The 27,246-nt window shown below is 47.3% G+C and overlaps 1 long non-coding RNA gene across 1 annotated transcript; it reads left to right on the forward strand.

The window, feature by feature from the left end:
* Window positions 1-20,252: 20,252 nt before the first annotated feature.
* On the forward strand, window positions 20,253-25,666 carry LOC146811807 (uncharacterized). The gene is made up of 2 exons (XR_014966780.1): window positions 20,253-21,041; window positions 23,452-25,666. It is a non-coding gene; the product is annotated as an uncharacterized LOC146811807 (long non-coding RNA).
* The last annotated feature ends 1,580 nt before the right edge of the window (window positions 25,667-27,246 follow it).

The raw sequence follows: 27,246 nt of genomic DNA on the forward strand, positions 1-27,246 counted from the left end.
ATGTAGAAGAGCAACAGTCATGCGCAGAGGTCAGGGATCATGAGGAGTGTCCTGGGGTGCTACTCCCAGGTATGTGTAGACACGTGGCAGAACCATTTCCTGCATGCTTGAGTCAGGTGGATGTGGAGAATGGTGGGCCGGCCAACGTTGGATGCATGGAGATGGCACAATGGGGTGTTGGATCACAGTGCCACAAGGTTGTGTTGTGGTTGTGGGCTGCATCCTGAGTGGGTGCGTGGATTGAGAAGGTCATCCTGCAGCTGGCAGTGATTCATTCCCCAGTATCTCTGTTGGACGTTGATGTGGCCTGGTCGCCGGATGTAGAAGCAGAGCTGTGCAGATGCACCCTGGATGTGGACAAGTATCATGGGAGTTGTAACGCACACGTTCGTAGAGTGCAGGGTAGGATTAGACACGGATGTCGTAGTTGACCTGGGGGATGGTCTCTCTTGCCTTGAGGTGGATGGAACTGGGGATCTTGTGCATAGTCCAGAGTGTGCAGCAGCATGAGGCACAGATGCTGCTGATCTGCATAGCACGTCAGCAAGCAATCCATGATGAACACCAGCTCGTTTGCGTGGACACTGGGTGCCCTTGCTGCAGGGCCTGCAGCAGCATGCGCCATGTCAAGAAAACAATGCCACAAGTAGCACACAAAGACAAGGATCTCAGGAAGGAACCATGCAAACGGTGTATGTCAAGGAAGGACTGTCTGGTTCAACATGGCACACACACACACAATGGATGCACATGCAGCACAGTGGCTGTCGTGGAGACTGACATGCCACAATACCTACACAGCCATGGACATCATGCACAATACAGATTCTAATCCCTGACAAACAGCTTGCATCTTGCTACTCTATACATAGACTCATATGCACCATCTCTGAGAACTATGCCAGACATGCCGCATGCACAGTGGCAACAGACCACCATTGAGAGAGATGAGGCACCTTGGAGGCAGAGGGACACCTTTATTAGTCATGTGTGTCGGAATGCTAATGCAACTCTGTCAACACATACACAGGTCATGTGGATGAACACGTGGGACCAACACTGGCACCCCCCTGTGCACCACAGATGCTGGAAATCCATAGAACTGGCACACAAGGGACGGGTTACAGCTAAACACCCCCTGCTGCTCACGGAGAGGCTGCTATACACCATTGAGCCTCTAATGGGGAATTCACACACCATGTCAACCCGGTGCAACCCGTATGTTTCCGAGGGCAGTGTTACACACATTGATGGCTTCATCACAATCCACAATCCCATTACAGATGACTGTCACCAAGTCTGACCATCAATTCAGGTGAATTCAGCTCCATGTCATGTGCCCCATGGTGATTCTACATGTATGTAAAGTATCCAAACATGAACAGGAGCAGTGCACACACATTCCAAACAAATACCACACCCAAAAAGCCGTGCTGCATCCCTTACCCTAAGGAGATTTTCAAACTTGTCCGTGCATGTAACGCTGATTCAGCACATGTTGCTGTGTTCATGAGGAATAGCAGGAGCACAACAATGCCACCAGCAGACAGCAAGCGCAAGTACCTGTGGATGAGAGACACACCAGAAGTCAGCCAAAAGAAGCACATCCGCATGCATGTGCATGTACACGACACGTATAAGGTTGTCAACATGCTAGGTGACAATGATGTCTCTGGAAAAACATTCTTCCATTGCACCATCACTCGAGTGACACATCCAAACACACCTCTGACTAACTTGGCAGACATGCAGATGGACACACACATCGCAACACATGCCACACACGGCCAAATGCGTGCACACTCAGACACTGGAACTCACCACTAAGCAAAGAAGTTGCGTATGAGCCGGCTCCGGATGTCCTCTACCGCTTCCTCCTCCTCCACATCACTTGCCTCGTGACCAAGCCCTTCATCCTCCACGGGTGGATGGACCTGCTCATCCGGATCCAGGATGAGTGGCACAGCTTTCTCCACTGCCATATTGTGCAGCATGCAGCACACGAGGAAGATCTTGCAGACCTTCACCGGTGCATATGGGAGTGCGTCACCGGTCTTGTGGAGGCAACGGAATCGGCTCTTCAGGAGGCCAAACGTCCTCTCTATCACTCGCCTGGTCCGCCCATGGGCGTTGTTGTAGCGGTGCTGGGCAGCCGTGCTGGGGTTGCGGAGAGGCGTGATCAGCCATGGCATGTTGGGATAGCCAGCGTCCCCTACATGGAAACATCATGGACAAGAGTGGGTCAGGAGAAGCAGTAAGATAAGAAGATGACGTTAAATACAGGACTGCCAGAGTATACCCACCAACAACACATGCTCGTTCGTTGCGCAGCTGCAGCATCATTTCAGGCACCCTGCTATGCCTCATGATGTAGGCATCGTGTGCTGATCCTGGAAAACGAGCACAGACATGTGAAATCACCATGTTGGCAAGACACACCACAAGGGCATTAATGGAGTGGTAATGCTTGTGGTTCCTATATGCTACCTCCTGTGCCTGTGGTGGTACCAAAGCCACATGTGTTCCATCTATGGACCCAATGACATGGGGTATCCCTCCCAGGGCATAGAACTCACGCTTGACACCTGTCAACTGCTCAGGAGTTGGGAATTTAATTAACTCACCTAGGTGATCCAACATGGCCTCTAAAACATCATGCAGAACACGGCTGAACATGGTTTGGGACATGCCCCCAACATGAGCAATGGTATATTGAAAGGTACCCGTGGCAAAGAAATGTAGGGCTGCCATCACCTTCATCTTGGGTGTCAGTGCAGTAGGATTCCTGTGTAGCGGTTGGAGGTGTGGTGCCAGCCGTGTCGTCAAGTCCTCAATCAATTGTTGGGGGAAGCGGTAGCGGCGTATACAGTCACGTTCCCTCAGGTCAGCCAAGTCCGGAATTGGTCAAAGGAGAGGCGGAGCCCTGCAGTGAATTTGAAGGGACAACGAAGAGTGAGTACAGTACACCACCAATGTCAATGTACTGAGCACATGTTCAACAGGCAATACACATATGCTACATACAGAGTCAGGTCTGTGCAATATGCCCTGGACACGTATGCCAGGCAGGTGACACTCCTACCGAGAGCCAACCACAAACGTGGATTCTCAGGCTCAACATGACATGGCAGTAAACTAGCGGTGGGCCAGTGTGAGTGAACAGGCAGACGCATCACAGGAGTGCCAGACATCCGCATATGGGCAGAATAAATATGTCAATCATACAGACAGGTTGCGGAACACTAGAGGCACAGGTCACATGTAATGTAAAAAGGACAGACCACACACCTTGCCATCAAGGGGTACATGTCAAGACTGATCACACATACATTGAGAGTATGCAGATATGTCCTTGTTTTGGAACTCTGTGTCGATGCCTACATACACACCTTACGTCGGATTACACATGTGGGCTGGTGTGCGGAACAGTGTGCCATGCCCATCTACACACAGACACATGTTGGTTGCAGCAACTGCAGATGCATTTGACCAAACACCTACGGCAAACCCATGGGAACACATGACACACACATGACATAGTCACAGCGTGCAACGCGGGCATTCACATTTCAGGTGTAACATTCCGTGTACCTGGCATCAGGGGACAGTTGCGGGTGTCGGTGACTGTGCCATGCCAGTGATGCATGGCTCAACAAGTCTGTACTACATGCACACATGTCAAAGGAGTGAAGGGGATGTGTGGCACATAGTGCACCATCACACATGATATGTGTACACAGCTCATCATACAGTCATTTGCTTCACACCTCAGGAGTAATGTGCCACATCACAGCCTGACACACCTGTGCCCGACACATGTAGTACTGCACAGACAATGCCTTGATGTCCAGCATTGGCCAAGTATGACAGTTCTATTCCTGTCTGTGTGCCGCCTGTCACCACTGTCAGGTGTGAAACGCACCGTACATACGCACTGATGGCGTGTGTAGGGTCCCTATCACAATGGGAGTGCTGGCGTATGCGTACGCCATAGTGATACGGACCGTACACGCGCGTGTAGTGTCCCTATCACTATGGGAATGCTGGCGTATGCGTACGCCATAGTGATACGGTCCGTACCCGCGTGTGTAGGGTCCGTACCACCATGGTTGTGCAGCCCTAGGCGTACGCCATGGTGATACAGTCCGTACCCGCATGTGTAGGGTCCGTACCACCATGGTTGTGCAGCCCTAGGCGTACGCCATGGTGATACGGTCCGTACCCGCGTGTGTAGGGTCCGTACCACCATGGTTGTGCAGCCCTAGGCGTACGCCATGGTGATACGGTCCGTAGCCGCGTGTGTAGGGTTCGTACCACCATGGTTGTGCAGCCCTAGGCGTACGCCATGGTGATACGGTCCGTACCCGCGTGTGTAGGGTCCGTATTACTATGGCGTACGCATACGCGAGCACTCCCATAGTGATAGGGACCCTACACACGCGTGTACGGTCCGTATTACTATGGCGTACGCATACGCGAGCACTCCCATAGTGATAGGGACCCTACACACGCGTGCACGGTCCGTATTACTATGGCGTACGCATACGCGAGCACTCCCATAGTGCTAGGGACCCTACACACGCATGTACGGTCCGTTTCACTGCATTTGGGGTGCCCTAGGGCCGTGGAACGCACCGTACCTGTGTGTGAATATTGGAACAGCATAGGGGACACATGAGGGACAAGTATAAGGGCCTAAATGCATGCTGGTTGTCATGGAGACCGAGTTTAAAGTTTGAATTTTTCCATCAGGTGGCCAGCAGAAGTCGGTTGGAAACAATATACTTTGTTGCAAAGTGGTTGTTGACTTGACATCATGCTCAATTTTTAAACCATGCAAAGACACTCACTGGGGTAGGTTTAAAGGGATTGGAGGAAACGTAGGATGCTAATGTGACTGACCAATCACTCTGTACTCCTGTAAATGAAACAGGCCAGCAAGGCAGATATAAGGCAGCCAGGTCCCATGAGAGAGCACTTGCCTGCACAACCTTTCATTCCACAACACTGCTGCTGCTTGTTATTCCTCTGGCACCATGTCCAGGTCTGTGGAGAGGGCCCATCCATTCACCATGGAGGAGAATATGGCGTTGGTGGATGTGATCCTCCCACAGTACACCATGCTGTATGGTCGACCAGGGGAGCAGGTGAGTGCAGACTCCACTAGCTTAGACTGTGCCCCTTTTTGTGACTGTGACTTCTGGCATTGTGTCCATGTGTGACAGACATGCAATGTTGTTTAGAGTGGGTCCCAGGGTGGGGAAGGCCTCATGTCTCCCATGCAGAGAATGCTGTAGTTCCTGTGTGCACTCCTCACTTGCATAGTGCTTAATGTGACAATCAATGCATGGTGCATGCCACATTCTGCCTGGCTACTCCTCCTGGGAATGTTGTTTCTACAGTCCTGATGTGATTCTGTGGTCCCCCCAGTGTGACAGGTGACAGTACCCATAGATGTGTGTTTGTTTAGTGTACCTGTGCTGTGAGTGTCCAAATGATGTGTTCGTCCCCTGGACATTGGTGTGTGCGGTAAGTCCCCTGTCATGTGGGTGAGTGCATATGGGGAGTGTTGCACACCAGCTGCATGAGGGATGGATATACCCTGGCCATCTGATGTGAGCAGGGAGCAGTGCTGTGTGACTGCCGTGCTGAGCCAGCCCCACACCTGTGACACCCCCCAGTCTAGTGGCACATGGGCAGAGTGAGGTATGTACCCGCAGTTGCCAATGGCAGGTGATTGTCCTGTGCCTGTGTGTGTCTGTGTACTCTGCTGAGGTTGCGTCAGTGGGCTGGGGCATGTGACTGCTTTGAGGTGCTGTACATAATCCTGGTGTAGCTTGTGATGCACAGTGTGATCCAGGATCATTGATTGTGTGGCACCCCTCATGCTACCTGTGTACGTTCAATGCCACGTAGTGCATTTGGCCTTCCCCAGAGGATAATGTCCCTATGACAAAGGTGCAATGAGTTGCCTGCATACCATGGCCTGTTCAAACAAGACAAGTTATTAATATGTGTGTCTCTGTGTCATTGCTCAGGTGTATTAAAGTATTCTCACTTTTGCATCCTCACAGGTAGGCGTCCATGCCAAGGGGGAGATATGGAAGCAAGCCGTCAGTGCCGTGAGGAAGACGGAGGGTCGGAAGCGGCGCCTAGCCCAGGTGAGGAAACGCTGGCAGGATATCCGGTGCTGGACGAGGAGGATCGCATGGGTCCTGCTGGGGGACTCACCTGAGAGCCACAAGAACCGTGGGCGCCGGCGTCTGACCCACATCCATAAGCGTGTGCTGGCAGTGGTCTTCCCCGACATGGATAGGCGCTTGCTGGAGAAGCAGCAGCAGGAAGGGGGTAGGTACATGTGTGTTTGTTGTGTGTCACCAGCTTTTGGAAGTGCGCTATTGCATGGATACACTGCCAGGGTTTAAATGTGCAGTGCATGACCTGTTCCCCAAAGTACACCGGTGCTGTTCTTCCTCCCTTCCCCTCCTTGCCATGTGTTCCCTGGTCTGTGTGTAGTCACTCTTGCACAAGGTTATCTAGGCTGGCAGTTAATCCAAGTGCCCAATGCTTGCAGCATCATGTGTGGGGGTGGTGTGTAACAGGTTTTGGGACCTTGCCTGTGCCCTGGCCAGTTCAGTCATTGTGGGGTCCATGTCAGTTGGCACTGATGGTGAGTCCCGACATAGGAGTGTGTCTTACAAGTGTACTGCCTTACAGCATGCATGTCCAATGTTGTGCCCTCTGACATGATGTGCATGAGTGGGAGTAATGCATAGTGCAGGGACGGTTGCTTCAGTTGCAGTCATATCCATCCAGGACCATGGAGGAGTGTGGCCACTACCGTGCCCTGGGGCACCTTTTCCTAGGTATCATGTGTGTCATCCAACAATGTGGACATTCTCTGTGTCTTCGGCATAGGTTGGGCTCTGTGGCATTGTACCCTGGCCTCATCTGTATTTACGTAAACTGTGCTACATGTGTCCACTGTACTGTGTGACCCAATTTTGCTTGTGCATACTCACAGTGGGCAGTGCCTGTGTGTCTTGGTACGACAATCTGATGATGGTTTATTGTCAATGATATATGTGGACAGGCGCACCAGGGGTAGTTTATGTACAATCAGGATTTAGTGCAGGCCATGTGTTTTTATCCCTGAGTATGAGGTGTAAGTACTTCCTCTGTCTCAATCACATTGTCTCAGGTAGGGGGTGGTTTGTGCGGGCAAGGCCTACATGTAAAAATCTGAAGTCTCCTTGGTAGGTCTGGCCTGTGTGTGATGTTTGTCTGGTCATACACTCAAGGTGCAGTGACCCAGTCATGTTGGGCATGGTTTAATGTATTAGCTTTGCAGCATGTGCATGAAGTTAATAGACATGGTTCCTGCTCATCCCTTTTTTGGCAACGCTGTGTGGTGCAGATGCTGTGCACGATTGTCCCCAGAGCCTGGCTCCTCTGTCCAATTTGATATCAAGTAATTTGCTGTTGTGTCATGCTCTCCATTGTTTCTCAGTGGCATGGTGGGTCAACCAACCGTGTGTTGCAGGGCCTACATATGTACCTTGTATTGTAGATGTTACTCATGTTGCTTTTCAGGCTATGCACTGTGACCTATGTAGATTTGACTCATGTGACATATGTATCCAGGTGTCTGATTATTTTCTGTCTCTTCACCTTGCCCACAGCATCGTCGGGGGACTCCGAGGGAGACACTGGCACGGACCGTGAGGAGGGATCGAGCACCAGTGCTGTCTTGTCTGGCGAATCAAGTGGCACGGAGGCCGAGGGGAGTACGGCGGAGGACCTATCCAGTCCCACCACCGACTATGACGCTGACGGGTCCGAGGCTGAGCTCCCAGAGGGGGCTGAGGCAGCTCCCACAGCTGAAAGCAGCACTCAATCTCTGCCCGCCCCCTCCATTACCATCACCGGCCTCCCACTTGCTCGGGTCCCTTCCCGCCGTGCTAGGTCACCACGTGTCTCCTTCTTGCCAGGCACCGCACCCCCTGCCCCTGTCTCCACTGCTGCCGCGAATGCCGAGTCTGTGGACATCCTGCGCCAGTTGCAGGTTGGTCAGACTGCGATGCTTAATGTCCTCCATGGCCACACCCGTGTGCTCACCCAGATGGAGACATACATGGAGGGCATCTCAGCTGCGCAGTCTGACCAACGCCAGTTGCTGAGGTCCATAGACTCGACACTGACTGCAGCAGTGGGTCTCCTGCAGCGCTGTGTCCCCCCCTACCCCTGCACCATCCACACTTCCCACTCCCATGCCTGTCCCGAGCACACCCAGACGTCCCCATGCACACACCCCACCAGACACAGGCACCACACCACCAGGGAAGGCCAAGCGCACACCTCCTGTCACGCACACACAGGGTGAAGGAGGCACACCCACTGGGTCGGGGTCAAACGGAAGACACGCAGCCACAGTGGGAGTCCACATTGCTCACAACCCACTCCCTCCAAATCCACTCCCCTCAGCTCTCCTGGCCAAGATTCAACAAAAGATTCCTTCATGGCCGCTCTGTCCCTGAGCCCCAGTGTGTCACCCCCCCGCAAGCGGTCAAAGGAGTCCCCGGTCAGGGTAGTTGAGTCCCCCCCCTCTCCACACCCTCCCCCAGTAGCGCTACGACCCATCCCTCCGACCCCCCCCTCCTTGGGGCCTGTGGTTCCGTCGGGTGCAGGGGAGACGCTGGGGGACCTTGCAACCGTGTGCAGCGCCATTCTTACCACCACCTTTGGCGCTGCCCCACCCCCTGTGGTGGAGTCCTCTGTCCCTGCACCCACAACACCTACCCTTGCCCCTCCTGTCCCTGCGGTGCCTGGTCCTTCCCCCCCACATGATGCCCCCCCCTGTGGAAGCTAAGGAGGTATGAACTGTGCAGGCAAGCTAGGGAACACACGTCCCTATGTGTCCCCCACCAGGAATTGGACTATGGACTGCCCTATGGGCCTTGTACATATTGAACTTTTATTACCTTTTTTTTCATGCTGAATAAAGCAATGTTTTTTTTTCCTTTGAACACTACTGCTTTTCTGGTATTGCTGTTGTTGGTGCTGCTCCATGATTTGGGGTGGTGATAATGTGTTAGGTGTCTGGGAAATGTAGTGGTGTGCTGCTCATGGGGTGGACCCTGGTATCTGTGTGCCATCACAAGGTATTTGCCAAATGTCTTTGTTCATGTCAGCTCTTACTGCATGGTGACATTGTCCCAAGGTGTGTTCCTTCCTCTGTGGCCCCTGACATCTTCCCTGCAGGGTGTTTCATAAATGTTGTGCTGGGCTGTGTCTACATATCCTGGGTGTGTGACGGATCCGTTCAACTTTGCCCATGCATGCTGGGCAATGTCTCCACCTGCATCATTAGTGACATCCTTGGTGGTCACTGTACTTGTGTATGGAGTATATTGACATGACTTCATGTGGACATGTTCCCTTTTACACACTATGCATGTGTGTACTCCCAGCCTCGCACACATGTGTTACGTGTTCTGCAGGGTCTTTGGGCACCTGACTGACAATTGTGGCCATTGTATCTGTGGGTACCGCACCCTTTTCTTTCCATGGGCACTGCTAGGAGGACTCTGCACCCACCCCTCCTGTGTCTGGGCACTGCTGGGAGGACTCTGCACCCACCCCTCCTATGTCTGGGCACTACTGGGAGTGATAGGCACCCACCCCTCCTGTGTCTGGGCACTGCTGGGAGGACTCTGCACCCACCCCTCCTATGTCTGGGCACTGCTGGGAGTGATAGGCACCCACCCCTCCTGTGTCTGGGCACTGCTGGGAGACCTCTGCACCCACCCCTCCTGTGTCTGGGCACTGCTGGGAGGACTCTGCACCCACCCCTCCTATGTCTGGGCACTGCTGGGAGTGATAGGCACCCACCCCTCCTGTGTCTGGGCACTGCTGGGAGAACTCTGCACCCACCCCTCCTATGTCTGGGCACTGCTGGGAGGACTCTGCACCCACCCCTCCTATGTTTGGGCACTGCTGGGAGTGATAGGCACCCACCCCTCCTGTGTCTGGGCACTGCTGGGAGTACTCTGCACCCACCCCTCCTATGTCTGGGCACTGCTGGGAGGACTCTGCAGCCACCCCTCCTGTGTCTGGGCACTGCCGGGAGGACACTGCACCCACCCCTCCTATGTCTGGGCACTGCTGGGAGGACTCTGCAGCCACCCCTCCTGTGTCTGGGCACTGCTGGGAGGACTCTGCACCCACCCCTCCTGTGTCTGGGCACTGCTGGAAGGACTCTGCACCCACCCCTCCTATGTCTGGGCACTGCTGGGAGTGATAGGCACCCACCCCTCCTGTGTCTGGGCACTGCTGGGAGGACTCTGCACCCACCCCTCCTGTGTCTGGGCACTGCTGGGAGGACTCTGCACCCACCCCTCCTGTGTCTGGGCACTGCTGGGAGGACTCTGCACCCACCCCTCCTATGTCTGAGCACTGCTGGGAGTGATAGGCACCCACCCCTCCTGTGTCTGGGCACTGCTGGGAGGACTCTGCACCCACCCCTACTGTGTCTGGGCACTGCTGGGAGGACTCTGCACCCACCCCTCCTGTGTCTGGGCACTGCTGGGAGGACTCTGCACCCACCCCTCCTATGTCTGGGCACTGCTGGGAGTGATAGGCACCCACCCCTCCAGTGTCTGGGCACTGCTGGAAGGACTCTGCACCCACCCCTCCTATGTCTGGGCACTGCTGGGAGTGATAGGCACCCACCCCTCCTGTGTCTGGGCACTGCTGGGAGGACTCTGCACCCACCCCTCCTGTGTCTGGGCATGTACGCTCGGGACATACACGGGTGTTGGTACGCTCCATTCATACACGGGTGGGGGTACGCTCCGTACATACACGGGTGTGGGTACGCTCCGTACATACACTGGTGGGGTGTTGGTGCGCTCCATTCATACACGGGTGTGGGTACGCTCCATTCATACACTGGTGGGGGTACGCTCCGTACATACACTGGTGGGGTCCATTCATACATGGGGTGGCGGTACGCTCCATTCACACACTGGTGGGGGTACGCTCCGTACATACACTGGTGGGGTGTGGGTACGCTCCATTGATACACGGATGGGGGTACGCTCCGTACATTCCCGTACCCACGATCTGCGGGCCGTACCCATGCCTTTGGAACGTGGGTACGGTGCGTGCCAGCATTGTTGGGGTGCCGTAGGGGTACGCGTGGTACGACCCATACCCACGCTATTAAGGCCTGGGTAGGGTGCGGACCCCCAATGGGGTGCCGTAGGGGTACGCACCGTACCCAGGCCTTCGGAGGGTGGGTACGGGTCGTACCACGCGTACCCCTACATCACCCCAACGATGCTGGTACGGCCCATACCCATGCCTTTGGAACGTGGGTACGGGCCGTACCGCCATTGTTGGGGTGACGTAGGGGTGGGCGTGGTACGACCCGTGCCCACGCTCTTCAGGCGTGGGTACGATACGTACCGGAATTGTTGTGTTGCCGGTTCGCGTCAACATCCACTTCTGTTGCGGCGGACGCTTGCGTTGCTGGACACGCCCCCACCCCCTCGAGGTGACCAGGTCCTGCAGGTCAGGTATGTCCAGGGCATGTCTGATTTGGGACTTGGGTGGGGGTTATGTTTCCTGCCCCTGCCCCCCCCCTTTGCCCCTGGGTGTTGTTCTGACCTTCTGCGGCGTCTGTGGCGGTTCCTGTAGAGCAGGTGGACTGCTATGAGGGCCGGGATGACGCGTAGGTTGGGGTCCATGGCTGTCCGTCGCGTTCAGGTGCTCCTTGTGCGCGTCGTCCTGATTTCCCGGCAGTTTTTGTCAGCCGGAGAATATAATCCGTGCGGGGTGACGTCGGTGCGGATCGTACTTCCTGGTTCGTGAAACGCAGCCAGAATGCGTCCCGACGTCACGTCGGCGCTTTTCCGGATCACATTTGTATGTATATTTTCGTCGGTCGGTGTTTTGTTCGATTCGCACGGAAATAGTGTTTCCATGTGAATCGTACTTGCATTTTTGTAATGTTTTATTGCCAGGTACGAGTCAGACGGAGAAAATGCTCCGTCCGACGGTTCGTACCCGGTTTCTCCAGGATCAGAATCGGCCCCTTAATTGTTGTTAGGTAATTATTAATTGGTATTGAAAATTAATTGGTTGTCGATTAATTATTCATTGGTAAATAATTTGTATTAATTGGTAATTAATTTGTATTAATTGTTTAATTGATCATTATGTTAATTGTATTAACTTATTGTTTGTAGCGGGTTGTGGGTTTATAGGGGAATATGGTGGGAAGTAATTTAATTGTATATAGCTAATTATTGAAATAATTTTTGTATATTGATAAGTAATTTATTATTAATTAATTATTAATTGGTATTATTTGTATTTATTAATTTTTGGTAATGAAAATTAATTGGTTGTTAATTAATTATTAATAGGTAATTAATTTAAAAAACAATATTGGTATTTATAATTAATTAATTATTAAATATTGTGTGATTGGTAATTAATTTTAATACTTTTTTTGGTATTAATAATTAATTTTTTTTTAATAAAATCTTAAATTATTATTTTCCCTACTATTGCACTCACTGGAGTGGGAATAGTTATTTTTACCCCTACGCTATCCAACGCTTTCCCTACTATTGCACTCACTGGAGTGGGAATAATAATTTTTACCCCTACACTATCCAACGCTTTCCCTACTGTTGCACTCTTTGGAGTGGGAATAGTAATTTTTACCCCTAGGCTATCCAACGCTTTCCCTACAGTTGCACACACTGGAGTGGGAATAGTAAATTTTACCCTCCCGCTATCCAACGCTTTCCCTACTGTTGCACTCTCTGGAGTGGGAATAGTAATTTTTACCCCTACACTATCCAACGCTTTCCCTACTGTTGCACTCTTTGGAGTGGGAATAGTAAATTACCCCATGCTATCCAACGCTTTCCCTACAGTTGCACTCACTGGAGGGGGAATAGTAAATTTTACCCTCCCGCTATCCAACGCTTTTCCTACTGTTGCACTCTCTGGAGTGGGAATAGTAATGTTTACCCCTAAGCTATCCAACGCTTTCCCTACTGTTGCACTCTTTGGAGTGGGAATAGTAATTTTTACCCCTACGGCATCTGACGTTTTCCCTACTGTTGCACTCACTGGAGTGGGAATAGTAAATTTTGCCCTCCCGCTATCCAACGCTTTCCATACTGTTGCACTTTCTGGAGTGGGAATAGTAATTTTTACCCCTACGCTATCCAACGCTTTCCCTACTGTTGCACTCTCTGGAGTGGGAATAGTAATTTTTACCCCTACGCTATCCAATGCTTTCCCTACTGTTGCACTCTCTGGAGTGGGAATAGTAATTTTTACCCCTACTCTATCCAATGCTTTCCCTACTGTTGCACTCTTTGGAGTGGGAATAGTAATTTTTACCCCTACGCTATCCAACGCTTTCCCTACTGTTGCACTCACTGGAGTGGGAATAGTAAATTTTACCCTCCTGCTATCCAACGCTTTCCCTACTGTTGCACTCTCTGGAGTGGGAATAGTAATTTTTACCCCTACGCTATCCAATGCTTTCCCTATTATTGCACTCTCTGGAGTGGGAATAGTAATTTTTACCCTCCCACTATCCAACGCTTTCCCTACTGTTGCACTCTCTGGAGTGGGAATAGTAATTTTTACCCTCCCGCTATCCAACGCTTTCCCTACTATTGCACTTACTGGAGTGGTAATAGTAAATTTTACCCGCCCGTTATACTACGCAAACAATATTGAATATTTTTAATTAATATTACGTTAATATATGTATTAAAAAAATTTTTTTTAACTTACATTAATTATTTATTAATTTTAAAGGTATTTAAGTATTTTTAAGTATGTTTTAGTTAATTATATGTATTATTTCATTAATTTTACATTACTTTTAAGACATTTAAAAAATTCGATATTTTGACCAACTATATTTTTAACAACGATATTTTGGATTCTATATTTTTGTACTTACATGTTTGGAGATAGGGATTCGATATTTTGGCATTCTATATTTTTTCCTCGATATTTTGGTAGGTCGATATTCTCCTTCTCGATATTTTGTCAGTGATCCATATTTATACCTTGAAGGTGTTTAGGAATGCCTGTATTGACGTAAAAGTTGGGCATCGGAACGTCATGAATGAACCCCTAAGGAATAGATGTTCATGCATAATAAATGAGTTCTTGGAGAAATCAATATCCAAGCAAGGGAAATTCCTAAAGGCTTAAGAGTCTGGTTTTCCAAGAACTCGTTGTGACGTGGATGGACGGATGTAGGAGACCATGCCTGTATTTGGTTAGCATGGACAATGCCTAAATAAGGGCTGGATTTTCTATGCCTAAATAAGGGCAATATGAATTGTACCTATATAAGGGCATAAATAGGGAAATCTATATACGGAATCTAAATGTACACACAACACCCACTCCAGTTTTGTATGAACGACATTACTAAATACCAAACATACTAAACATGTCTAAAAGAGAATATCCCATGATAATCGAAAACATGCTAAAACATATCTAAAAACATATGTCCTAAAAATGCATTACAAACCCATTGCTATGCATAAGGTGCTGTACATATTAAAAGCAATGTCTCATTCTAAGTAGATGCGTGCATTGAAAATGCCAACAAGAATGAACCAGAAATATATACATATGATGAAATGGCTCGTTAATACAGAAGAAAAAGGGCCGAAATCATTTCATATCAGGTTAACGCAAATCAATTGTTGATGTGACAAGGTGGCATAATGTCCCTGAAAGTTTTTCAAAGAATTCTGTTCTCTATGAATAATTCTAATATAAGCAGATTACTGTGCCAAAAAATAAAAAAATACAAATTTGGAAACAAAATTAATCATAGGAAAAAAGTTCCACAGTTAGTCCCTTGTCTGAAAAGAATGAAGGCCAAATTCAGAGTCTCATTGGAATACTGTCAGTGTGTGGGCCTGGAGAAAACATGAAATCTTCCAATCCTGTAGACAAAAAGTCATCTACCGTTGTAGGTGAAAGTTGGAATACCTCGTTTAGAAGATTAACTGCACATAGATGTGAACTATCGCCTTCAGCATTGGTTGCATCAGCAATGTTCGAATCGGATGTTACCCGCGTGCCTGATGTAGGCGCAATTTGCGTCTGTGAGATCTCAATGAATGCCGTCATCAGGATTGGTAGCCGCTGGGGACAACACAGAGCATGGGCCGTTACTGGGTCCAGCAGAGTATCGATATCCATAGGCATGACTGATGGGAGCGTTAGACAGATGTCTAGCATGCATTCTTCTCCGCAGAGCAGGCAGCGTAGAACAGGTAAGATGCAATCTTGCCAGATTGGTCTGAATGACAGAAACCATGTGGTGTTTAATTCTCGTAGATGAGGTAAACCCCAAATTTGGACGATGCGCTCACGACACTTCATCTTCAATAGAGCTCTCTATATGGTGCCTGGAGTGACGCTGGTGATGAGGCTTGCCATATCGTAGCAGAAGGAGCAAAAATAGCATCCCTGCAACGAGTGCTAAAAGGAGCGGCAGTCCGCCAAACACAGAGAGCACGAAGTTTGGAAAAATTCTGAGGACTGCTTGAAAAGGTGCTAACAGTCCTGCACACACGTTCTTTAATACATGTATAATACCGCTCGTATCAGACATGTTTAAGATACGACCTAACATTTCCGAGAAATGTACAGGGCAGTTTGTATACAAAAGGGTATGTATCTCCGCAGAAGTCCTTGCGACTTGGAGATCATAGGTTTCACTGGCCGAGGTCAGTGGCACTGTTTTTTGTAAAAGAATGGCTTTTATTTTGCTTCGAGTATCAATTCGTATAGAAGAGATGTTCAGTGAAGGCCACAAAGGCAACTCCATGACTGTGTCTATTTATGGAAACAAGACTTGCATACAACAAGTGACCCTCGATGTAACCGTAACTAGATATGGAATACCTGGCAACATGCCAGAGCAGCTGTGATCATTCAACATACTGTAACTTCAATTAGAAAGTTAGCCAAAAATTGGATCACTACAGCCGGTAAACCTTGCAGGTGAAAGGATAAGTTTGTAGTGGAACCATCACAGGCCCCGTGTAAGTTAATACCCTGACAAAGGAGAGAACCTCTTAGTGTGTGTTCACAGTTTTCACCGCTAAGAAAAACCTCACGTTCCCCACTCCAACATCTATGTGTGTAAGGTAAATCCCAGGATGTCTTTATGTATCCTTTACCCAACCTTTCATATTTGCCAACTGGTATATGTTTTAGGCAATATTGAAAATGGAAAGTTGTAACAGGCAGAGTAATTTTACCATGTATGATCCACTCAGTAGCTGATTTTTCTGTCACAGTGAATGGTACTTTTTCCAGTTTTTCAGTGCTCAGCATAGTGTAGTCTGCTCCCCTTTGTGCCAGTCTGATCTGTTTATCAGTGAGTTTGAATTCTGAAAACAGGGACGTAGTATTGATTAAACGCCAAGGCACATAGCCTGCACACAAGTTTTGTAGCATCCAGCCTAATAGCATGATAGAACGTAGCTGAGACTGACCATGTTGCAACATGACCAAATCCTGTTCCATGATGTCTATGACAGAAGGCACAATGCTGGCCAATGAATATATTCTGGACGACAGAGTTGTTAAACCATTGTCTACTACAGAGAGAGTTTTCTCTAAATTAATACAATCAATTTCTCGTATTGGTTCTGCAGTGTCTGCTTGGGTAACCTTCCATGCTTCATTATAAGCGGCGTAGATACCGGCATACATGAAACGTTTTTGACGCGGTTTTCTTGGTCCTAGCAAGAATTCCCTAAGGTCTGCGCCTTCTTGGAGTAAAGTTAAGTGTTGTTTAACATCCTTCAGTGTAGCTTTCTGTAGCCAATCAAGGTATAGTTTCCCTACACTGTATGTTGTTACTACCCCTGGATGCTGTCTTTGAACATAGCGTGGGTCTGGCCTATTGATAGTGAAACCCTGTGTTTTGTTCAGGAATCGATTTTGACAGTTGTTTGTGTCTGTGGGCCAGAGCAACCATTGCTTCCATTCTGGATATGATCTGTTGTGACGCAAAATATTATGTACATCGACCTCCCCCCATGTAGTCCTATTACTTGCAGGTATAGGTGTAGTCGGTGTGTTCATGTCTTTGATCCTGGCTAATCCGAGGCAAGCCGTTTGCTGGACAGTGTCATTCAAAAACATTATTTGCTCAGAGATGATACAGGCTCTAAATAAAGCTTCTACCCCCTGTACTTGCCAATCTTTTGTACCCCAGACAGATTTTGTGTCAATGTTGTCTTTCCAAAAGACGAAAACCTGTCCAGACAGTTGGGCAATAGAGGCTGCAGAATAAATCTTTTTCGTATTGGTTAACATATTTTTCGTTCCTGTCTTGTTCACATTTTTAAAGTAAAACATTTCCGGACTAGACAAATTGTAGCCTGAAAAACATGGAAACTTCATTGCAAAAGTTTTTGAGCTACCCTTTCGAGGTGTAGGACAATGTTCCCATTGGTTATACATAAATACATTTCTAGGTGTTGCAGATTTATGCAAGAAATGATGACCATAGTGGTTATAACAATACATTTGTTCATAGTCTGATGAACCCTCTAAATATTCATGATTTGTGAATACAGTAGACATCTCTTGATCAGACATCATATTATTAACAGTCTCGAAGTCCCAATCATCAGAAAAGGTACTAGAGGTAATAAAGTCACTTAATGAAATCTTACATATATGTGGAATCTTCAAAAGCTCTGACGGACCAAACATGTCATATTGAGCTTGGTCCCAAACTATACCATCATGTACAGGAACGGCTGTGATATTCACTGCTGACAAGTCTCTTGCTTCACGATGGGAGGATTTGTGTGGCTGGAGAAGTAAGTTCACTCTTTTACTTGCTGTGTCCATTTGAATATATCTTCCATTTATCAGTATACCCAGAGTTAATTCCAGAGCTAACCAAAGTAGAAAGAAGAATATTCCCAAAACAATCCATAGTTCAATCCATGGTGAAACCAGATAAGTCTTTTTCAGGAGATGAAAAAAGTCTGTTGCTTGCTCTTTGAAAGTTCTTTGTGCTGGCGTCGTTTCAGGTTCGCTGGGATCCTCAGAAAACGTATCATAGTTCATGAAATAGCCAGAGGCAGTTCTGTCAATGGATGGAATTGCATCAGCATTTGTTGAATTCGCTGGAACCAGTTGATCACTTGTTAGGCAGCATTTTTGGTGCTGCTGGACATGTCGGCGGCGTTCGACACGGTGGATCACGCTGTCCTGTTGGATCGCCTCAAGGGGGCAGGCGTGGGTGGTCTGGCGCTGGGCTGGCTTGAGTCCTACCAGGAAAATAGGCAGCAAGCAGTGGCATTACCACCTTTTCGGTCAGACACACGTCAGGTGAAGCAGGGTGTACCACAGGGGTCTGCGATCAGCCCGATCCTCTTTAACCTATACCTCCGGCCCCTAATCAGTTTGATAAAATCCTTCGGCATCTCGGTTATCAATTATGCCGATGATACACAACTGATTTTTTCTTTTGAGGGAAAGGAGGCGGTTTCGAGGGACACTTTCCATCAGTGTATGTCGGAAACAGCAGAATGGCTCCGACTCAACTCACTCCAATTCAATGGGGCAAAGACTGAAGTGCTTCATTGCTCATTGGATCAGCCCTCCCGTACGTTACCAGAAGGTTTCTGGCCAGCCTCTATCTTAGGTACGGTGACAGTGGCGGAGTCGGCCCGTAACCTGGGGATTGTGTTTGAGCCGGGCTGCAACTAAATGCCTCGGTGAATAAGACCATAGCTACGTGCATGGGCCTGCTTCGAGCCCTACGTAAAATCTTGCCGTTGCTCCCCCCACAGGCTCGAATAGAGGTGGTGCGCAGTACTATACTCAGTAGGTTAGACTACTGTAACGCACTACTTCTGGGGGCACCTAAGTCTTTAGTAGGTAGGCTGCAGAGGGTTCAAAACATGGCGGCCAAACTGGCTTTAGACCGACCTCGCTCTGCATCATCTTCAGAAGCTCTGTCTGACCTCCATTGGCTGCCTGTTCAGCAGCGTATTCTCTTTAAAGCTGCCTGTGTTGTGTTCAGAGCGCTGCATGGGCTGGGACCGCTGCCACTTCAACACCTCTTCTCGTGGTACCAGGCTGCTAGACCCTTAAGATCCTCCTCGGCTTTTTTGATTATAGTCCCTAAATTTGTTAGAGTGAGGATGGGTGGTCGTGCCTTTGGTTTTACAGCAGCTAAGCTGTGGAATACTCTCCCTCTGTTGCTTAGGAGTAAGCAAGAATTCCCCTCCTTTAAAAGGGAGCTAAAGACCTATCTCTTTCCAAAGTAATGTAGTGTATTTGATCTGATGACTCACCTATGGTCCAGCGCCAGGATGCCCTTGGGGTGACAGTTGCGCTTAATAAGAATTTAATAATAATAATAATAATTACTTCGCTGTAGACATGTGTATCAGGACGAACTGTTATTTGGGTTTCAAGAGGGACAAGTTCCATAGCTTTGTTGCTTAGTCCTTTACTTCTCACTGTAGAATGTTCCAAGGTGAGGAGTCTCTCAGTTTGAACCTCTTGGACTGTAGCTAGAGGAGTGCATCTGCTACATTGGTGGAGTCCACTTGGCCTACTGCTTAGTATCGGCCACATAGTGTGGTTTGATCAGGTTGATGGACACAAATCTTTTCTCCTTTTTACCAGCAAGGGGCGGTAAAAGTACTGTTCTCGATCCGTGGATTGCTAGGACAGGCGCTGGTTGTCTGTAAGAAGGCCCAAATTCCTTCTTGTCCGCGATCTTTTCTCTGACTAGATCACCAAGCTTTGGGATCCAGACAGGCCTTGCTGGGACGGCCGGTATTTCCTCAGTGATGGTTGGCTTCAGGAGCACGTTGCTTTGTTTCTTTCTTAGTTCATTTAAGTCCTGTAAAACAGCCAAACGATCTTTGATATCAAATTTCTTATTTTCCATCACTGTGCCTTGCATATCAAGGTCCGGTACCAACATTCTACTGACAAATTAGGTACTGGGACAGCCAATGTTAATAATAGTACTCAGTGCTTACACAATGGTTCATTACAACTTCCCCCGGCGATGGTTCCTCCTTTTCCATCGGACATTGATGCCAGATCACGACCCACTGTACCAGTTTCATTGAAGACCTTGCCCAGTACTGTGACTTTGAACCTCCCCCCCGCATCACATCTGTAGTGAATCAGCCACTTTTGTGGTCTGACACCCTATGATGACCCTCAACCACCACCATTCTGTACTGACTTAATTGTGTTCTGCCTTTTAGTGGAATAGTCTTTCCAAGAATAGAAGGTATGGGATGTTGAGGTGCAGTCTTGTGGGTGGTGGTGCACACATGTGCTCAATGTTGTATACTGAGGGATTAAGTGTATAATGTTATTTGGGTTAGGTGAATTATGACTCTGACCTATTGGCTTTGACGTAGTCTAATGTCATTCTGCCTTCTGACTTTACCTTGCTTCAAACTTTTCTGTGTGCACAGTGGTGCTTGTAAGTTGTGTGGATGAGAATTATAGGTGCGGACTATTGCCTTTGACAGGGCCTCATGTCTGACTCTGCCTTGCTGCTGTGTGCACAGCCGTGCTTGCAAGTTGTTTGGGTTATTCACATTCAAGGTCTTGGTGTTTTGCTGAGCGATTGTTTTTGTTTAGTGTACTGTGGAAGGCCTTGTGAGAGCTTCGTCAAGACAGAGGCTGGAAGAAGTGCGAATGGATGAAGAGACTTGAGAGCTCCTTACTGCCATGGAGATGCTTGCTTGGAACTTGGCCAGTTCTGGTAAAATTCCTCTGGCGGTGGGAGGAGGTCTTTCACGAATCTTCTAGTGTGTTTATAGCTGAGGGTTGCAGGCTGAGAAACTGGGAGTTTGGATTCCGAGCGAGGGCAGACGTGTCTATCTCGGATTGAACCCTGGCTTGCTGAGCTCTGATCTCCGGCTGTAATTTCCCCAGTCAGAAGTGGGCAGTGTATGCACCAGGTGATGTATTGAGTTGTGTGGTTCTTTGATCATTGGAGGTGTTTTCTTTGTGGTGTGGGAGGTGCACATCCAGAGTACTCCTCTGCTCTATATATATGTATATCTTTCTGATCTCTTGCAGGACGTCCAGTGTACCTTATCTTATATCAGTTATTGCTTGTTTATTCATCAGTATTATAGTTTGCTCAGTTATTGATTCATGCCTTTAGATTGTAAGTTTGCTACATATATTTGAATCTTATGCATTTGGTATCTGAGATAGCCTTTGTTTAGAGAGTATTATGTAATAAACCCCAAGCCTTATTCTAAAAGTGATAGAGTCTTTGCATTTTGTTATTTGCCTCCCAGGTGGGAGTGCAGGGATTGGGTGTGGCTTATTGGTGAGAAGCTACATTCAAAACATTTTGGCGTAGTCGGTTGCAGGATCTGAACATTGATTTAAAAGGGGAAGAAATATGTTTTTTAGAAATTGAAAGCAGACTCTTAGATATCAATTGATTTATTTGCATGGGGGTAGCCCATATGATGTGCTGGCTCGTGAAGTGAGCTAATTGTGCTGAGTTAGAATTGGTGTGTGTGTGTTTAAGTGTGTTTTGTAAAAAGTGCTTATAAATAGCTTGCTACGTGAAGCAGAAAGGGCTGGATCCCTTTCAAGTGTTTGTTAAGGAATGCATATCAAATGTTTTCAGTTGCAAAGTGAATGTAAGATATCAGAGCATAACTCTGAAACGTGGGACTCCGAGATTACAGACTCCAGAGTTGCGATGAAGGGTGTTAATCAGCAGGAGATTAATGACATTTTAGACAGAGACAGCGGTGTTATTTTAAATGTGTTGGTTAATATGCATCAAACATGTGAGCATTTGCTAAAAGAACGTAGTGAGTTAAAAACAGAGCTAGTTGATGCCCAGTTTGAAAATATATCTTTGAAGACAGAATTAAACGTGTACCAGGCTGTGAAGCTGTTTACTTTGACCTGGCAGAATGATTCAGATGTGATAAATGTTACAGAGAATGCAGTCAGTCTACGAGCTACACAGACAGTTTTAATTAATTCTTCTGATGAAGTTTTTCAGCTACAAAGGAATGTGAAGGAAGGTAAACAGACCAACGGTGAGTTCATTCAAGAGCAATGTGCCCTTTTTAGTTACAGGAAAGTGCAGGTACATGAAAGGTTACTTTTAAATTCAGATGCTGGACAAATGCAGATGATTTTGTGCGTTTGCGCACCACAAGATACTGGTAGAGAAAATGTGGTTTGCCTATGGGAGATTGCAATGGTTATTAAGTGGCATGTACAGACAGAAAAACTGTTTGCACAGGATTTGATAGAAAGTCCTGAAGTGGAGTTTGAAACACAAGATTTCCCAGTGAAGGTGCCCTATGTTATAAAGGAAATTAATTTGAAACAGTACAGAATGCCAGATGTGCGTGAAGGGATCAGTGAGATCATTCAGGGCTTGACAGATTGAGGTGGTGACAATACTTGGCGCATGACAGTTGATTATTATTAACTGAACAAATATATACCTTCTTTGACTGATGCTGTCCCAGATATTGTTACAGAAGTAGCATGGGACTTGATATGTGACTTTTGATATTGCCAATGTTTTTTTTTTCTTTTTGATATGTCAAGAGCAGTTTAGTTTTTTTTTTTCTCATGAGGTGATAGACTAATGTCAGTTAAGAATTTGCTAGAATTAGTTGGACAGAATGGGAGAGCATTTTCAGATTACAGAATGTGATGTCTTGCTGGAGGTAAGGAGTGGTTACAGCTGTTTTTCCTCTCAGACATGTAAAGAGTTGTTCTGGAAGTGGGTCATTTGAAAGCGTCTTTCAGATTGATGTTTGGGAGGCTTGCAGTGAGATCATCCAGCAACGCTGAGCAGAGCTCGGGCTTTCTGTGAAGTCCGAGAAGGAATTCCTACGGGAGGGGTCATCCCATCTCAGCTCCTCTCCTCCGTAGGCAGGGACAGCTTCATGGAGATAGATGTCTGGGAGGCTTGCACAGGCGCAGCCCCCCCCCCCCCATGAGGAGAGTCGCAGATAGTCCAAGAAAGTTGGCAGGAGTGCAGTTCACTCCGACCTTGAAGGAGATAAGGTGTGAGCTACAGACAGCCGGAGAAGTCTCTGCTTGTTATGTTTGGCAAGGGGCCATTTAGTGTCCGCAGAGATTTGTGAAGGGGGGCAGCACCTGTGAGGGGTGCAGTGAGAGAAGTGAGAGAAGGAGACTTCCCCAGCCCTTCTTGCTGTGTATAGAAAAAGAGAGATTTTACCAAGAATTCAGAGGCTAAAGCGTTGGTAGAATTCTTAGACAATTCCCCAGAGCTAGAAGACAGCTATGTAGAAATAAAAGTGTGCTTTTGAAAAATGTTTTTTGCTAGAAGAGTGATGCTTGTTTCTTTTTCAGATTCGCCCAGTTCTCCGCGTGTGAGTGGGACTCCCTTCTCCCGTGTGAGTGGGGCCCTCCCTCTCCCCTCCCCTCTCCCCTTCCCCCCCCCCCCCCCAAGGCCTGGAATGATCGCCAGACCAGACGGTGGCGGCTGATGCCTGTGGCTGACCAGACTGGATGGGGTCCTCCCTTGTCAAGGAGATACAGATGCAGATATATACCGGAGAGCAAGATGGACTGCTTCTTTCCAAGCAAAGAGGGATCAGCAAAGTGTGGAACTGTTTCCCACACGTGAGGTCGACTTTACATGCATGAAGGCTGTGTGTCTTTCACACAGGGTAACTGCTTGTGTGACAGTGAAGAAACAACAAAAGAGGGAACTACAGGATGTGCTTTGCCAGAACGGTTTATCAACGTGAAGTTCAGATGCGATGGGAGACGGCTGTGTGTTTTGTCACACAGAAGGACTGTTTTTGATTTTAGAGAGAAAAAACAGATAGAGACGCTTTACTGCAATCAGAGTAGATATTTTCTGAGTTAGAGACTGAAGAGTAATAACCTGTTGCTACCATATATGAGTTTGGCAGTAGAGTTTCCAGTTTAACCATTAGAGGCATTAGGAGCATTCAAAAGCTTGATTCATTTATTTTGTGTATTCATTTAAACATGTATCCAGATATCTATGAGCTATTTCTAGAAGCACCTGAGTTATTGCTTTTACATGTATTTAGAAAATGCAGACTTTATTTTCTCTAAAGTGATTATCATATACTTTTGATGAGTTTTTCAGTTTTGCAATGGAGCATTTCCATACTAGTTGCTTTTTAGTCATGATTTGTTTTGAATTATGTATTTTTGTGTAGCGACTTCAACACATGAGTTGCTGTTTCAACATGTGCTTTTTAGTAGTTGTGCCTTTCAATTTAGAAATGTGGTTTTAAATGATTTTGCTTTCAATTGAGATGTGCAGTGCTTCAATGATAGTTTTGTTTTTCAGTTATGATATACAGTTGCTATTTGCTTTGCAATGATTTCATTTTTGCAGTTACGAGTCGCAGTGCTTCATTAGATTTTGTTTTTGACATATGTGAATGGTGATGATCAAGGGTCATGGGGTGCAATGTAGTGAATCAGCCACTTTTGTGGTCTGACACCCTATGATGACCCTCAACCACCACCATTCTGTACTGACTTAATTGTGTTCTGCCTTTTAGTGGAATAGTCTTTCCAAGAATAGAAGGTATGGGATGTTGAGGTGCAGTCTTGTGGGTGGTGGTGCACACATGTGCTCAATGTTGTATACTGAGGGATTAAGTGTATAATGTTATTTGGGTTAGGTGAATTATGACTCTGACCTATTGGCTTTGACGTAGTCTAATGTCATTCTGCCTTCTGACTTTACCTTGCTTCAAACTTTTCTGTGTGCACAGTGGTGCTTGTAAGTTGTGTGGATGAGAATTATAGGTGCGGACTATTGCCTTTGACAGGGCCTCATGTCTGACTCTGCCTTGCTGCTGTGTGCACAGCCGTGCTTGCAAGTTGTTTGGGTTATTCACATTCAAGGTCTTGGTGTTTTGCTGAGCGATTGTTTTTGTTTAGTGTACTGTGGAAGGCCTTGTGAGAGCTTCGTCAAGACAGAGGCTGGAAGAAGTGCGAATGGATGAAGAGACTTGAGAGCTCCTTACTGCCATGGAGATGCTTGCTTGGAACTTGGCCAGTTCTGGTAAAATTCCTCTGGCGGTGGGAGGAGGTCTTTCACGAATCTTCTAGTGTGTTTATAGCTGAGGGTTGCAGGCTGAGAAACTGGGAGTTTGGATTCCGAGCGAGGGCAGACGTGTCTATCTCGGATTGAACCCTGGCTTGCTGAGCTCTGATCTCCGGCTGTAATTTCCCCAGTCAGAAGTGGGCAGTGTATGCACCAGGTGATGTATTGAGTTGTGTGGTTCTTTGATCATTGGAGGTGTTTTCTTTGTGGTGTGGGAGGTGCACATCCAGAGTACTCCTCTGCTCTATATATATGTATATCTTTCTGATCTCTTGCAGGACGTCCAGTGTACCTTATCTTATATCAGTTATTGCTTGTTTATTCATCAGTATTATAGTTTGCTCAGTTATTGATTCATGCCTTTAGATTGTAAGTTTGCTACATATATTTGAATCTTATGCATTTGGTATCTGAGATAGCCTTTGTTTAGAGAGTATTATGTAATAAACCCCAAGCCTTATTCTAAAAGTGATAGAGTCTTTGCATTTTGTTATTTGCCTCCCAGGTGGGAGTGCAGGGATTGGGTGTGGCTTATTGGTGAGAAGCTACATTCAAAACAACATCCCTATGTTATAATTCTAGCCGGAGTCCCCTGTTTGCCCGACACAAAGAAGGAATCATGGGTGGACCTTCGTAATAAATGCGTGGACTGGCTAAGGAAACACAAGGGTTTTGAACCGGCCAGATTGCATGAAATTTTAATGGTGCGGCGAGTGGGATGGGTGGGCACATCGGCAAATAACATCAGCGGGGATTGCATTGTTATAAATTTTTGCAGACCCCATATTGTTCAGTCTTTAATGCGCACCCGCGAGTTATTGCCAGGGCTTATGACGAACATATGTATGTTTTCCCTTGGTCACTTTTATAAACCCATCGCCAATAATTGTGTGCCCACGCCTATGGCCCTCCCTTTGGCCAATCGCTTCCTGGCTCTGTCTGACTTAGATGTCCCTGATTGACAACCAAGACCGAGTAACGGACTTCCTGCCCTGCCGCTGATAGAGGACCCTATCCTGCTGTTAGCACCTGTACCTGTTACCTTTGATAATTCTGTTAATTCACTAGAGTGCATAGCATCAAGGTCAGGTACCTTAAATGTTATAAGTTGGAATATAGCAGGCCTCCAACAAAGGCTCCTCGACCCTGGGTGGGTCAATTTTATCCAGAGTCAAGACATAATTATGTTACAGGAGACGTGGGCAACGGTCAATTTACATGTTAATGGGTTTCAGTGTCATAATATTCTTGCCACTAAATCTAGAATGGGCCGTCCTTCCGGAGGTTTATCCATTTGGATTAATATCTCTGCTGGAGGCTCTACCAGGGTCATATCGACGAACAATCAGAACTTCCAGGCTATATTATTTAAACAGAAAACTAGTTTTTTTCTGGTTAATTTTTATAACAATGATTTTAGCTCATTACCTAATATACATTTTAGGAACCTTTTTAACTTTATTACCACTCTGGAGTCTAGGGCTGATTTTAACGACACTTCTGGTCTTGTATTGGGTGGTGATTTTAATGCCAAACTAAATGAAGCTTGCCCAACTTTTAAGGATTGTAACTCGGGTTTGGGGTGTCAAAGGGGTGCGGAATTAATTACCTTTTTGAGTACACATAACTTGGAGAATGTTATGGACCGTTTTCCTACTGTCCCCCTAGTGCCCACATTTAGAGGTAGAGATTGTTCTTCAATAATTGATTACATTTTTATATCCCCTGGGCTGGCAGATCGCATTAGTAAGGCTAAGGTAATTCCAATGTCCCAAGGGGACCATAATCCTATTAAGATCAGTTTAAAGACTATTCATCGACCAGTTTACAATAAGGAATGTGGTGCTAGGAACCTCTCCATTGGCTCAAACAATCTCAGATTAAAATGGAGGGGCATTAATGTTATGACGACTGTTCAGACCTTGGTCAGAGATAATTTTCCTCTTTTCCTCTCATGTTTGTCCGATTTAAGTCCTAACCCTGGGGCAGTAGACAATTTTGTTAAGATTTGCTCAGCCCTTCAAGCACAGCTCACGATTTCGTCGCGC

The sequence above is a fragment of the Triturus cristatus genome, chromosome 7, assembly GCF_964204655.1.
Source record: "Triturus cristatus chromosome 7, aTriCri1.1, whole genome shotgun sequence".
Lineage (NCBI taxonomy): Eukaryota > Metazoa > Chordata > Amphibia > Caudata > Salamandridae > Triturus > Triturus cristatus.